Raw genomic sequence first — 13,611 nt, forward strand, 5'->3', positions numbered from 1 at the left:
TATCGTTGCACCCAAACTATGCCAAACGCTTCCACACAGACAGGACATTGAACGGGGAAAACGGGGGATGCGGGGAAGCGGCACGATTGGCGAGGCACGTTCATTTCACGGGCATGGGCACGGACATTTTATTTGTGTCCCCTAAGGCCATTGCCCGTACCCTTGTATCGATTCAACAAAGACGTTTTCCCCCACCCGGGAGCGGGCGGGGAAAGGGAAGGTGTCGGGGAGCGGTAGATCTTAGACCGAACGAAAAACGAGGCTAAGGTGACCAAGGTCCTTATCCTTGCGGGGCGTCTTAAAAGGCCACATCGGTTTGCTCAATTATTTATTCCTCGCGACCATAACCTCCTCCCCAGCAGCAGCAGCAGCAGCAGCAGCGATCGTTGATAGCAGAAAGGAAAAAGCGAAAGAAGACATTCATAATAATAGAACTGCTTGTGGCTTGGGGTATCATGGCGATATCCTCGTGGTTAGGTTTGTTGTTGCTTGTACCAGAACACAGCGTTCTGTGGGGGGGTTGCTTTGTTTAACCAACAAATAAATTGGAAACTAAAGCATCAACTCCTCTCGAGCCTCGGTTTTAGTTGTGGTTGTCGGTTGTCGCGCCGTGCCTAATAGGCACACATTTTGCCAGCCCAGGGCATTTGTTGGGCTGGCCAAGCAGCGTCCTTTTGGGCTCTTCAAACAAGTGCAGTGTTACTGAGGATCCTTGTTTTATGACCGCCCGGTAAACGGAACATCATCGCGGGATCCGCACACCGTCCTGTAGTGTCTAACTTCGGCCAGATCAAAACCACGAACGAAAGCGCGGAGTTCCGAAAGTTGGAGCAACCGAGCGAGGCGGCTGGATGAGCTTAAGCACCGAAATAGAATTCGGAATGAGATGATGGTGGTGAATTATTCAGTTGCGTTCCTAGCGGAAGATGCTTCCTTCCCATCATCATCATCATCATCATCATCATCATCATCATCATCATCACCATAGCCATCGGGTGGTACGTCGGCTTGACCTACGGATTTGCTATTACTTTGCTGACAGGATTTCCTAGGATTCAAGGCAGCAGCTCGAGCAGAGTACTAATCATCTCATTTCCTTCACTGATTTGCTTCGTTACATTGGCTGATGACCTTTTCGCCAGGATACTCGGAACAGACGGTTGCGTACGCACGGATCTGAGCTGAACGTCAAAGTCAAGTCTTGTTAAAGTGACGTGAGGACCGATTAGATTGAAAATGGAATATAACGAATTAGCAGAACATTTCAGTTTCAAAGACGCTCCATTCCCGATGCAACCCCTTTGCGGGAAGCAACCACGGGAAGGAACCATAATCGGAAACGCATCAACTTCCCGGCATATGCCTTGTTAATTACCAACATCCCCCACCCCCCGGTTGACGCTCATTTCCATTTCATCTCGTCAGGACGCGTCGCACTTCGGTCGTCGGCAGTCATTTGATAAAGTCCGATAGTGTCGTCCAGCCATTTGCCAAGGGAGGGAAATTGCTTTGCTTCCGGTGTCCCCACCCTCTCCCGTGGTACCCCGTCACGAATCGCACTGCCAATGTGGACGGCATACCGGGTCGTCTACTCGGGTTTGAATATTAATGTCCGGACGGACGCTAGCGAGTGGAATGGATTGGCGAGCAAATGAAAGCGAGCAGCAGCTTCAGCAGCAACAGCAGCAGGCTGCAAATGTCCGAGATAGTGTAATGATTTCTTCATTAAACTTCGGTCATGCTACTACTACGCCCGAATGCCCGCGTCGGTGGACGGCTATCGGACGACGGAATCGTTGCTTCCATTCCCTGCCCGCATAATCAGGACGCACGGACATGGCAAGGACGGGAACTGTGTTTCGTGAACGGTCACGTAAACCCATCAACAGGTCCGTGGCTCGAGCTTCTCGAGGCGAGGTGAGGACGATCGTAAACGCACCAAACCCAGAGCACGACGATCCTTCCTCCTTCCTGACGACATTGATCGACACGCAATGGCCCCGGTTTGCCCGTGACGAGCCACCGCTCGCCCGTGGGGTAATGGTTCGTCATGTCGCTTGTCGCTCGCTCGGTTCGCTCGGAGTGACGGGAATCTTAATGACCAGCGCACGCAAATGCAACGTTTGACGTGCCCCTGTCGCGCTCGACAGGCGACGAAAACGGTTCGAGGTCCGCACCCCCCCGAAAACGGACATTCCGAGAAGTTCCAAAAGGCCGCTTCCTTTTGTTCATCCTTGGAAATTCGGGACACTTAGGTTCGTTAGGTTCTCCAGTTGCTGATTTGAATAGTGTACGCGCCCTCGCCGTGAAGTTGAGCGGATGTTGGCATTGGTTCAACTACGCCGAACGGTGCTCCTTGTTAAGCATGGCTTAATGGTTGTTTCCGTGAAGAACAACCAACCTCTGGAACGGTCTGGAGCTACGAAAATACCTGTTACTCTCAAAAGATTAACCTTGGTCAACGATAGAAACGGTTGTAGCAACACAGATTTATGTTCTGCTTGCTCGTGTACAAGGTTTGAGCATGCGAATATTACATGTACATTTCACGAAAATTTGAGAAAATCATCGGAACGTTGAAGTTCTCCGAACCGGAATTTCTTTCGATGCCGGTGACGAATGATTCGATGGAAACGATTTCTACATCAGTTCGTCCGAGCAACTTTCTCGGCCAAATGGAAATTATAACAAATCGGTAGGAAAAACGGAAAACCCTGAGAGCGATACCTCTGAAAAGGTCGTTTCTATGCTTGAAATGGCTCCAATATGAAGGTGCTATTTGTTGGCTGTCATGCAAAATAACAATTATGTTTTCCATTTCCTCGGTCCCGCATTTCCATTTTCCGCGCTTCGAAGGAAAAAGTAACCGAAAAGTAATATTGGTCGATTCAATCGTTTCTAATGCCAACCAACAGTGCTAGTGGAAGCAATAATTTGCCTTACCCCACCTGGGACTGGTTACTGGACGGACGGGTGGCTTCAGCTTTGGGGCTGCTTGTCCGCGGATTGGACGCTACACCATTGCCACTGAACGCTGATTATAGGCCAATGTTACAGCTGGGAAACTCACGGCAGCTCGGAATCAATATATAAGCGAGCCGCTCCCGCTTTCTTTCTTTCTCTCTCTCTCTCTCTCTCTCTCTCTCTCTCTCTCTCTCTCTCTCTCTCTTTCTCTTTCTCTCTCTCGCTTTTTTGTATGAATCGAGAAAGGAGAAAAAAGTCCTAGGCCGTGTAAAAAAGAGAAAAGCAAGTGAGGCCAATAACAAATGTGGCCAACGGCTACGGAGCGGAAAGCAGCGACAAGTTTCGCCAACCGTATCTCCTTCCCCGTCGGAATCGGTAGGCCAGAAGGGCTCCGGAAAAGCCGCGTGGACGACCTATCCAATACGCCTCCTAAGCCAAGGTCCAAGTGTTGAATAATTAAATAAGTCAATTAGTATTGAAAATTGATACCGCCTTCGACTCCCGTGCACACCATCCACCTCTCTTTGTTGGTGACGCCACTGTCCTGGTCGGTCCCATTGGCTAGAGCTAGTATCGTGATCCGCGTGGTGCTTGCACCGAACGATCTACTCGTGGAGTTGAGTTGCGTTTGTGAAGGTGTTGGAAGGAAATTGTGGCCTCCCAGGGCAGTAGGGCAGGCCCGGGATCGTAGAGAAAGCACTGTTGCTGTCACTTCACGTTGGGCTTCTCAGTGGCACCGGAATAACCTCAGGCTGCCCTTCCTCCTTCCTCGGGAGGTTACGGCCTTCAGATTTTCGATCCATCTATTTACGCCCGGTCGTTGGATTCCGCGAAGGAAAGGAAAAAACCGTAAGCCATCGACCACATTGTTGGCTCGTGGCAAAACCACCGGGTGAATGGTATTGGTATTTGCGACCGCATTTGTAGGCCTTGTGTTGTGGTGTGGCACAACCTCGCGGAATGTGCGGGTATGTGTACGTGCACCAGTTGACTGATTTTCCAGCATTACTGCAGGAACGGCGTCCAATTGACACACTGTTGCAGTGTAATTCAGTATTTCCTTTCCTTTTAGAGTTACTATGGAAAAGGAAATCCAACTACCTGATAACAGTAAGGTGGAAAAGTTCATATTAATCCAATTGTAGTATATAGTAATAACAAGCAAGATACTAACAAGTAAAAAACGGAATGAGTAAAGCTTCACTGGTATAAAAATGTTTTATCAAAATAGTTAATCAACTATACTGCACATAAACTACATGAGCATTCTTCAACCATTCTCAAAGCCAAACATCTCAACTGTGTGTTTTCAAAATTTCCGCCAACACAACAATAATAATGCACGACAACTCGGGAACCACTTCTGACAAGATTCCTTCCCGAGTGATTCGCTTGCCAAAATCTGTCAGCTTTTACGAATACCCCTGCCCCTCCCCCCCCCCCCTCGCGGCATCCTCTTCCAGTATCGTAAACGTTATTCCACTCTGCTTCCCCCTTTGGAAACAGAAAAAAAAGGACGAACACTTCGGGGTGAAGATTTGCATTCGCCACGGAGAAGGAATTTGACAGCAACACGTAACTTCCGGCAGGGAACTCTTCCCTGCTCTTCCACCTTCGCACAGGTGGTGGGTGTTTTGCATAAATTGCACTATTTTATGTGGCCAACAATTGCCCGTGGTACAAGGATTCTTTTCACATTCTTTCCAATCCCAGTGCCTGTCACTTACATTTGGCACCTACAGAGGGCCAAGTCGTCCTGAATTATTAATACCGGGGAGTTATAAATGTATGTTACTTTGCTGACGATTTAACACAGAAGTGACTTGAGGCACTTTTAGGAAATTGTGTGCCAGGTTTGTGACCATTGCATCTCGAGCACTTTTGTTCGATCGAAATATTTATTCGTAAAAGCGAAAAAGAAATTCAAAGTCGACCGGAAAGATGACATTCACATTCCAGAATAAGATAAGCACAAAGTAATGATTACTCCGTGACACACAAACACATTAGACGACGGGTAGTTACCACGAAGAAAATGGGATTCGTTTGGATGACTATAACCTTACCGGTGCTCATGGCAATCCTATCTTCCTTACCGCTGTTGTCACTGCAGCACATCCAAGGAAGTGGAAAGTTGCGACAGACAACACATTTTCTGCTTCCCCTCCTCCTCGGAGTGAGTTAAAGTGCATAACGCGCTTGCCATCATCCAATCCTGCGAAGGATTCTATGTATAGCTTAACGGGAAACAATACTGGCGCTACAAAGTCATGCTTGTTATCTCAACGAAATAGAAAAAGCTCTTCGCTATCTCGACCAGAGCAAGAGTGCTTCCGCGCGCGCGTTTTGCACTAGCAAGCAAATCTAATAAAGGTTTCCTGGTTTGCTGCTTTGCTGGTTTGAAGCTAGCCAGCATAATTTCAATTTCAATGTTATGCGCGATGAAAACAATTTCGTTTTAAATTTTGCGCAGAACGAAATCAGGTACCAACGACGTGAGCGTACAATCGTCAGTTGCCTTAAAAACAAAGCAAATATGTTTAGGCTACATACTCCGGTGATCAATCGATAATTTCTCAAGTAGACACATCTTGTATAGTCTGCAGGAAAGGGGAATGATTAGGGCAGGATTGGAGGGGGGGATAGAAGAGTAAACACTTAGCAACGAATTTGTTACTTCTGCGAACTTTGTCGCCCAGACGATAATGGGGTGCCCAATGCGCTTGTGTTTCTACGGAAGCGTTGAGTGATCTCACTTCCTCTCATCTCATATACTAGAAACTCACGACCCTTCGCCCCTACTGCCGTGTTTCCCGATTTGGGGACTAATGGGAAAAGGACAAACAACATTTCGTTTATTTTTCATCGTTAAGTATTGCCGCTATGTTTGAGCATGGACAAAGTTCGCAGAAGTAACACCCCTACCTATGTTCGGTGGGCGTAAAAAGGATAACCAAACGATCTCTTCCTCGCTATTAGCTCGAAGCTATGGAGCATCGCAAAGAACAAGGCTACGATGGCGGTAGTGGGAGGCGGAGTTTGGTTTGGAGAAAATGAAATAACCGATCCCAAAAATAAACTTTCCAAACTACCGGTGGTTTGTGCCGCAAATGCTCGCTGGCAAAAGGTATCCACATCGCTTCGGCCCAAAATCACTTCCAACAGGAAGGTTTCCGGAAGCAACCCATGCCTTTGCTCCTGTTGCTGCTACTGCGGTACGCTGTGTGTCTGTGTATGTGTGTGTTTGTCGAAGGGTTCCGATGAGGAATGAAACATCAAATTAGATTTATTGTAGACTATCAATTTTTTATCTTCCTTCAGGCGGGATTACAAGGTAAGCTGGCGCATCCCAACGTCAAACAGGTCCTGACAGGCACCCGTAACGATCCTTCCAAGCATGATTCCAAGGTGCTATGGGAGGGTAGAACAAGCGCTTCCCCGATAACACCGGGTCGGTTATGTGAAACGATATTTTGCTCGCTCGCAGGCATTTCGGCGAGTGTTGTAGTGCGTGGTATATCACACCTACACCTTGAAATGGTTGATGACAGAGCCGAAGTGAGAAAGTTTCCCTCCCCATAACGTAAGATTCCAGCTCACTCCAGCGTCTGCCCGCGTCTCGGTGAATTCTATTAACAAAGTTAGTTTAATTACTCTTACGGGCGCTGTTCAAATTGATTATTAAATTATTCTCCGCATTGCAGCGGTGCGGCGTAGGTGGTGAAGTGGCAAGACGTTAAGTTTATTCTTTTGGACGCACATGCTCCATACGGAGCATAATTGCCCGAACAGTCTGTACAACGCAGGACCTAGCATGGATTCCGCTGAAACAGCTTACAGGTGGAGGCATCAGCAATTTATCAGCAATTTTGTCATGCATTATAAGCGATAGGGAATCGTGTATCGAAATAGGCTCAACTTTGTCTAATCATGAGAAAAGCTGCAAATGGTTCCACCGATGTTATGTAGATGATGTAGAAATAATGATAAGTCCCTAGAATGGAACCATCACATCATTAATTTTCGTCAACACAATACATCAATAAATCGATTTGCATTCATTCAAGTTTGAGGAATCTAAAATGTCTAATACAATAATAAGACCATGCTTTAGATGCTTTAATATCAGATTATAGCATTATTTCATAAAACATGTAAACGATGTGAATCTGTTCACTGAATACAATCTTCCTTTGTTTTCATCATGAAAATCAAGCGGATCCAAGAAGATGAATTTCGCTTTTCCCCACTTGCAGCCGTACCAGACAGACAGCTGCTAATTAAAATTTATAGCAATATCTAGGGATGCAAAATTGCTTTCGTGATAGACGCGGAAGCGGAAGCGGAGAACAAAACCATCATCACAGCTGCGCCAAAGACGAGTTAGTTGCCTAGCTCGAAATGGAAGATGGTTGCTTTTTCAGAGTTGTGGTAGGAGATTAGCGCGTTCCAGCATTAAACTCGTTTTAATTACAATTGATACGGGGGGAATAGTTGCAAATAGCAAGTAGTGAAGGTATGTAAATGCACCATTGCACAACCAACACTTTGCATAAGCGTTCACTACTTCGGTTGATGGTTGTTGATCGAGTGAACAATGGAAATGCATCTCTGGTTGCATAAGTTAGAGCAAGTCAGAAGCATTCTCGTTTGCCTCATAAAAAGGTAACACTTCCTTAGTAGGATTAAAACATTGTGAAATGTTTGAAGAAATATAAGATGCATCTTTGGGTAAAAGGCAAACACATTCTTAGGCACAATCTATCACGTCAATGAAGCAGCGTGTGTGCATGATTTAGGATGTTTCTCCTTTTAAAATCCAATTCCGCAATGTTATGTCATTACCGGCATTGCCTCCTTCTTCACTTCATACAAAAGGTGAATCTTTCCTTCAACACCCTCTTTCGTTCATCCAAACGCACCCGGTTTCGCAGATAAAGGTCACAACATAACCTCACACACCAACACACACACACACATCCACGGCACACTGCGGCACTAAAGGGGAAGCGCATAGGCGTTCTTTGAACGTGCTTCAATTTAATTAAATTAAACGTGACCCTGGTGCAGCACAGAGCTGCACTGCAACATCGTAGGACCTCCACCAGGGGTATCCTCTCCGCTGCTGAGCGTACGTCATTTTTCCTACCAACCCACTTCTGCATTCGACAGATTCAATAGTATTTGCAGTAGCATCAATCGAGTACAAAGACACAGGACACTATTCACGTCGAGTAACAGCAACCGAGGACGAGATAAAGCATTCGCGATGGAACATGAAAGGAAGGCTGCATTCGATCGAGCTATAATAATGGCCAAGAGGCTCCACGATGTCACTCCAAATCCCATTCGCTGTCACTCGTAGTCACGCCTCCGTGCTCACCAAAAACGATACAGAACACAACTCTCTGCCATTTGCCCAGCTCCTCGAAGACCAAAAGCAAACCGCAGTGACAGTGGGGATGTTTTTGTTTTTACTTTTCCCAACAATCCCCCTTCTTCTACTGCACTCAAAGCACTTAAAGAGTTCTATTTCGTTCCACATACTGTCGTATCACTCTTCCGCAAGCCACACGTTGGCAAAGATGTGACATTTCGAGGAAACTGGATCCAATTCAGCGAAATTCTCAGTTAGACAGAGTCAAACGAATGTCGCGTCCTTTCCCATGAAGACTACACGAGCAACTGACCAGCACTGTATCCACTCACTTCAGGAAGCTGTTAAGCTCGTACTGTTTGCTACAACAACATGATCGTCAACCATTACACACTGTCCGCTCATCAGCAAGATCTCATCATCGTACAACACAACATCATCGAAGCGTTCGCCAGTCCCTTTAACCTATCATCGACCCGAATCGGAAGGGGGAGCCGAACCGACACGGTGGTTTGAGAAAGGGTTCACTTCCGGCCCAGCACCGGTACCGGTTTCTAGTTGGCTGGTAGCTTTTCCGTATCGCCAGGTATCGAGCACTAGAGGAGTAAGCAAGGCTGTGCAAGTGCAGTGAAAGAGGGTTTGTTCAAGCAACGGACCATTTCGCGAAACGTCACCCAGATTGTCAGCTGTCGTTTGTGTTCGAAGTTTGACGATCGGTTAGCGGACAAAGCACACCACCACCGTTGGTAGCACCGATTGAAGAGCGATATAACCCGCGAACTAGCACTAAGCTGAGTTGGTAGCATTCCAGCAGAGACTAGGACACTCACTGTACACTCAGTGTGGCACCTGCTCAAAGCTGTAGAGAACTCATGAGTCAGTCTCTCAATCAGTTTGTGCTGGAAACGACTACAGCTGGTTGAAAGGAGACGAATTTACGATAGCACAACGGCCAATGATGATGATGATGATGGTGATGACGATGATGATGTGAGGATGTTGTCGGTCTCTCACCTTTCGCTCCTCTTAACCCACAAGCTGATTTCTGATGCTAGGAAGCTGTTGCTTTTGAGCCGAAATAACGTTCGGCATTAAATGCTAATCTCTGAAGCCACATGTAGAGGGCGAAATGCACTCTCGCATGACAGTGTTATCAATCAAAAGGAAATTGATTAACTCTAATCCTTGCACCAAGCTTTTTCGGAGGTCTTAGATGGTGTGACATGCACCTTTTTATGACAATAAATTCATGTTGCTGATAGATAGAAGTGTATAATTCTCGAAACTATATCCTTTAGAATCGAATGCATTTGGTAGGCCAATGACAAGAATCAATATTCACCGTTGGTGCTAACATGTCAATGTTTGTTCTATACCACAAGAGAGACAATTAATGCTATCCTAATTGATGTTCATTTGGGCTGTGTTGTGTTCAGACAAACAAAGCATACACACAGGATCGTAATGAAATTTACATATAGAAGCTGCTAGGGAAAACATTTTATGCACACACTATGCAGCAAAAATTTTGCTCCAAACCAAACTGCAGTGTGTTTGCTTTCGGTCGATGGTTGCCCGAGAACGGAGCGTTCATGGAACCTGGAACGTTCTTGTTCGCCCAGCAAACATCATTACCATCGTTGCACAGAAACCGGGTAGATGGCATGGTAAACCACGAATGAGCAAACCATCGTAAGTCACCAGAGCGAGATGAAAGCGCGCTCCACCTTCCGCACTGCAGCAGGGAGCACTTTTCATTTACCAAAGTTCCTTCGCCTCAATGCAACAATGCAGATCGCGTGGGAAACTCTCGCTCTCTCTCTCTCTCTCTCTCTCTCTCTCTCTCTCTCTGGAGGTTGTGAAGTATGGATTTTAAGATTAAATTATGCTTTCAAAGCAGTGGAAAGCAACGAAAACAGAGCAAGAAAAACCACTCGCGACCGGGATCATCCCTTTTCCGGCACTCTGCGCTCGAAGGGACCGGCGGCGTCTTATCTTGATTTCCGGTTCACAGCCTCGCTTGCAATTTATGCACTCCGAAACATTATGCAAAGTTAACACTTCTAGTTTCAAAGTGGCGTTGGTGGATCGGACACTACCACAATAGTTTTCACGGGGGAGAATAATGTTTTTAAACATATTTTAGCACACCACAATCACTGATTACTTTGATGCCCTTATGAAGGGTGTCTATTTTGCGGAGGAACCGAAGAAGTGACTCGTTCAGTAAGAGATTGTGCACTCGATGTATTTCTCATCTGAACTTGATCAAACGACCTGCATCAATGGAATCGTTTACTTTCACTAATTCGTAAAGTTGATCAACCATGCGCCTCCATCACCGTAAATTCGTTCCGCGGGTCACGAATCGGCACCAAGCTTGCAAAGAACCAATCGGAAAAGCATAGATAATCCCTTCTCTTTTAAACGCTTCCGGTAGTGGTCTGGGCCAGGCTAGCCGTGGGTGGTGGTTGGCAACTGGTTCGTTTACGATGATGGAGACGCATGGTACCCCGTCGCTGAGCCAACTATAAGGAGGGCGCGTGTTCCCGTGGTTGCACATAACGTTTGCACCTTAGCTTCACTCCCGAATCCAATGCATGCAATATGCTTTCGTCAATTGTGCAGGATGATCCAATGACATCCACGGCATACGGTTGCACTGCCCCGGCGTCACGCCGATACCGTTAACCGTCGCTGGTTACCAGGAAACGGTGGCACTGCTTGACTGATCCTCCTTCTCAAACTCCAACTTGAGCAGAGCACCAAGCACAACGCCACTTAACGAGCACGAGGTGTGCGAGATCACCGAGGAAAACCACGAGCCAAAGCGAACGAACGAACGAACGAACACGCCACGCCAGCAACAGTGCTAAACCAGAACTGTGCCACCGGCGAGCGTCTCCGGTGAGCGCAACCCAACCCAACAGTAGGTCGTAGGACTCGTGTCGCGCGGTTTACGCTTCTATGGGTTGCCCCCTTTCCTCCGGGCCCCTTCCAGCACCAGCAGCAGCAGCAGCCAGTGGAGCAACGATGGCGCGAATGAGTCCTACGAGCCCTACGTCATCAACGGTTGACGGTGCTCTACCTCCACTAATCCCCTTTTCCTGACTCGGTGACTGACTTCTCGGTGTTATCCGCGACTACTATCACCTCACCTCGTTCGTTCGCCATTCGCCACGTTGACTTTAGTTTTACTTTTTTAGCTTTTGCCACCGGCGCATACCGTCGCCCGTTCGCGTCGGTATTGGTGTGTACGATGACGATACTCGATGGTGACGATGACGATGATGACGACGGCTACCTGCCTGTCGGCACCGGTCACACCAGATCACGCGCGAACGGAGCCCGACGCATTTATACATACATCGATGCAGAGATCAATACCAACAAGCCTGCTGGATGGATTTGTAATTTTATGAAAATCGATTCCGTCCCCCCTGGTGTCTTGTCGTGTGGTGTAGATCGATTCCAAGCAAAACGTTTCGCCATTTTGCGCTACAGTAAAGCGGTGCCACTGTACGGCTGTACAGCGGTGTTGTTTGGTATTTTTGGAAACATTAATAATTAAAAAGCATAATCTTTGCCGTCATTATTGCCTTAAAACTGCCACTAAAAAGGCGGGGGGGGGGGGCGTACACTTTGCGTACTTTGTAACGGCCATTATGTGAACTTTGTACGGTATAAGCTTAGCTAACAGTCCTTCTTTCCTTTGCCTGTTTACCGCGAGGTTTAAAAGCATTTATCGTTCTCGCGCGCTTGTCTATGGTTTCCAGACCAGACCGTATTGGGTTTTTTGGTTGCCATCGCTTTATCCTCGCTTTCAGTGCGCCTTGGGAGGATTAAAAAAAGAAACGAATGACGTCTGGCAGCAATGCGAACGGTCGGCGGACGGAAATGGCTGCGCGTGGTTCTGTTTTATTTTTCGCACTGCAAATTATCCTTCCTTTTTAAACCGACGACGCTTGGGAAATTGCTTTCTCCATTGCAGTTGCTAGGTTTTTCTTTGCGTTTGCTCAATGCTTACTCATTAACGATCTCTTTTAGCTGTTGTATGAGCACCTGGTGCATGAGAAAAGCAAGAATAAAGTCTCGCTCTTGCACAAATACAGGTTTGAGTTCGGTTTTCTTGAACACAAACCTCAGCCCGATCACTTCTACGATTGCCAATGATGAATATTCAGCAATGTCTCCAGTAAATCCTCATTCAATCAGACACCTTATCTACCTTGGCCACTTCAAATTCCTGTAAACCACCCCCGGCGGCGGCGTGACCACATCCTGCTCAAGGATTTTCGCGTTTCGTTTTCCCGTGGCTTTGACCTTTGCCACCTCAGGACGCACGTTGCGTTATTGGCAGGAAGTGAACGCGGGAGTAAGGCAATAAAATGTGGCCACGGGGTTTGAGGGCCATGGACATTGGCTTCGGCGGAGGCAGGAAAATTTATAGAAATATCCAAATTGGCCACGAAGAATTTCTTCTTCTGATTTCCATAATTTTTCACCGAACTGCGTTAACAGTGAAGGGTTGTCGAGGTAGTGGAGGGGCCGCGTGTGAAGGTTTCCTGTTTCTTTCGTCGGGTTGAAGGGATGTTTGCGATGGTACAGCAACGTAATACGAACTAATTTACATTTTTATCCCCAAATTTACCATAAAAGTAATTATCCTTCTGCAAGAAGCGATGGGTTGTCCTTGCTGGGGGGTCCCGAAGAATACGATTCCACTCGCTGCTTACTCGTGCCATGACACCATTTCCCGAGAAGTGTTTTTTCTGGAATTTCTACCCCATTTATCCCGTTGCTTCAATACCACTTGATATCATAATTAATTAGATTTATGTAGTTACCATGTTTAGTTCATTGTTTTAAGTAACTTTCAAGAGTCCTACGAGCTTGTCTATCAATTACCTGACAGCAATTTGCTTCGGTAAATTTTTTGTAAAAAAACTGTAAAAAATTAAAACTTTTCCAAAACCGTTAACCTCAACCGGCAGCCAATTTGAGTAAACTCTTGCCCGAACAACCTAATCCAACAAGGAAGGTGCCGTAACGAGCTAGTGAGAAAATCATTCCAGCGCAGGAAGTCATCCATCCAACTCACACTCACATTCAGTGGTTTTTGGCTTCAAGTTTGGCCCGGTGCCTCACCTCCTCCTTTCGCTTTCTCAAAAAAAAATACCTCGAACACATAACGATAGCTGCTGGAAAGAGGACTTTCTTTTCGTCCGTTTTCCGTAGGTTTTTCGGAAGGCTGCTCGCATACTCGCAAC

At 46.7% G+C, this 13,611-nt stretch overlaps 1 protein-coding gene across 6 annotated transcripts in view; it reads right to left on the reverse strand.

Moving 5' to 3' along the window:
• The window catches only part of LOC125953644 (solute carrier family 12 member 4), a 114,541-nt gene that overhangs the window by 86,718 nt on the left and 14,212 nt on the right, over positions 1 to 13,611 (reverse strand). The window contains exon 1 of one of the 6 annotated variants that reach the window (XM_049683337.1): positions 11,047 to 11,200. The exons of 3 other annotated variants lie outside the window; for them this stretch is intronic. The gene's annotated coding sequence lies outside the window, so the exon portion shown is untranslated. Of the gene's footprint in view, positions 1 to 8,997; positions 9,079 to 11,046; positions 11,201 to 13,611 lie in introns of those variants that run through there. 2 more of the 6 variants (XM_049683335.1, XM_049683336.1) reach the window with 2 other exon arrangements.

Source organism: Anopheles darlingi, chromosome 3 (assembly GCF_943734745.1).
Source record: "Anopheles darlingi chromosome 3, idAnoDarlMG_H_01, whole genome shotgun sequence".
Taxonomy (NCBI): Eukaryota; Metazoa; Arthropoda; class Insecta; order Diptera; family Culicidae; genus Anopheles; species Anopheles darlingi.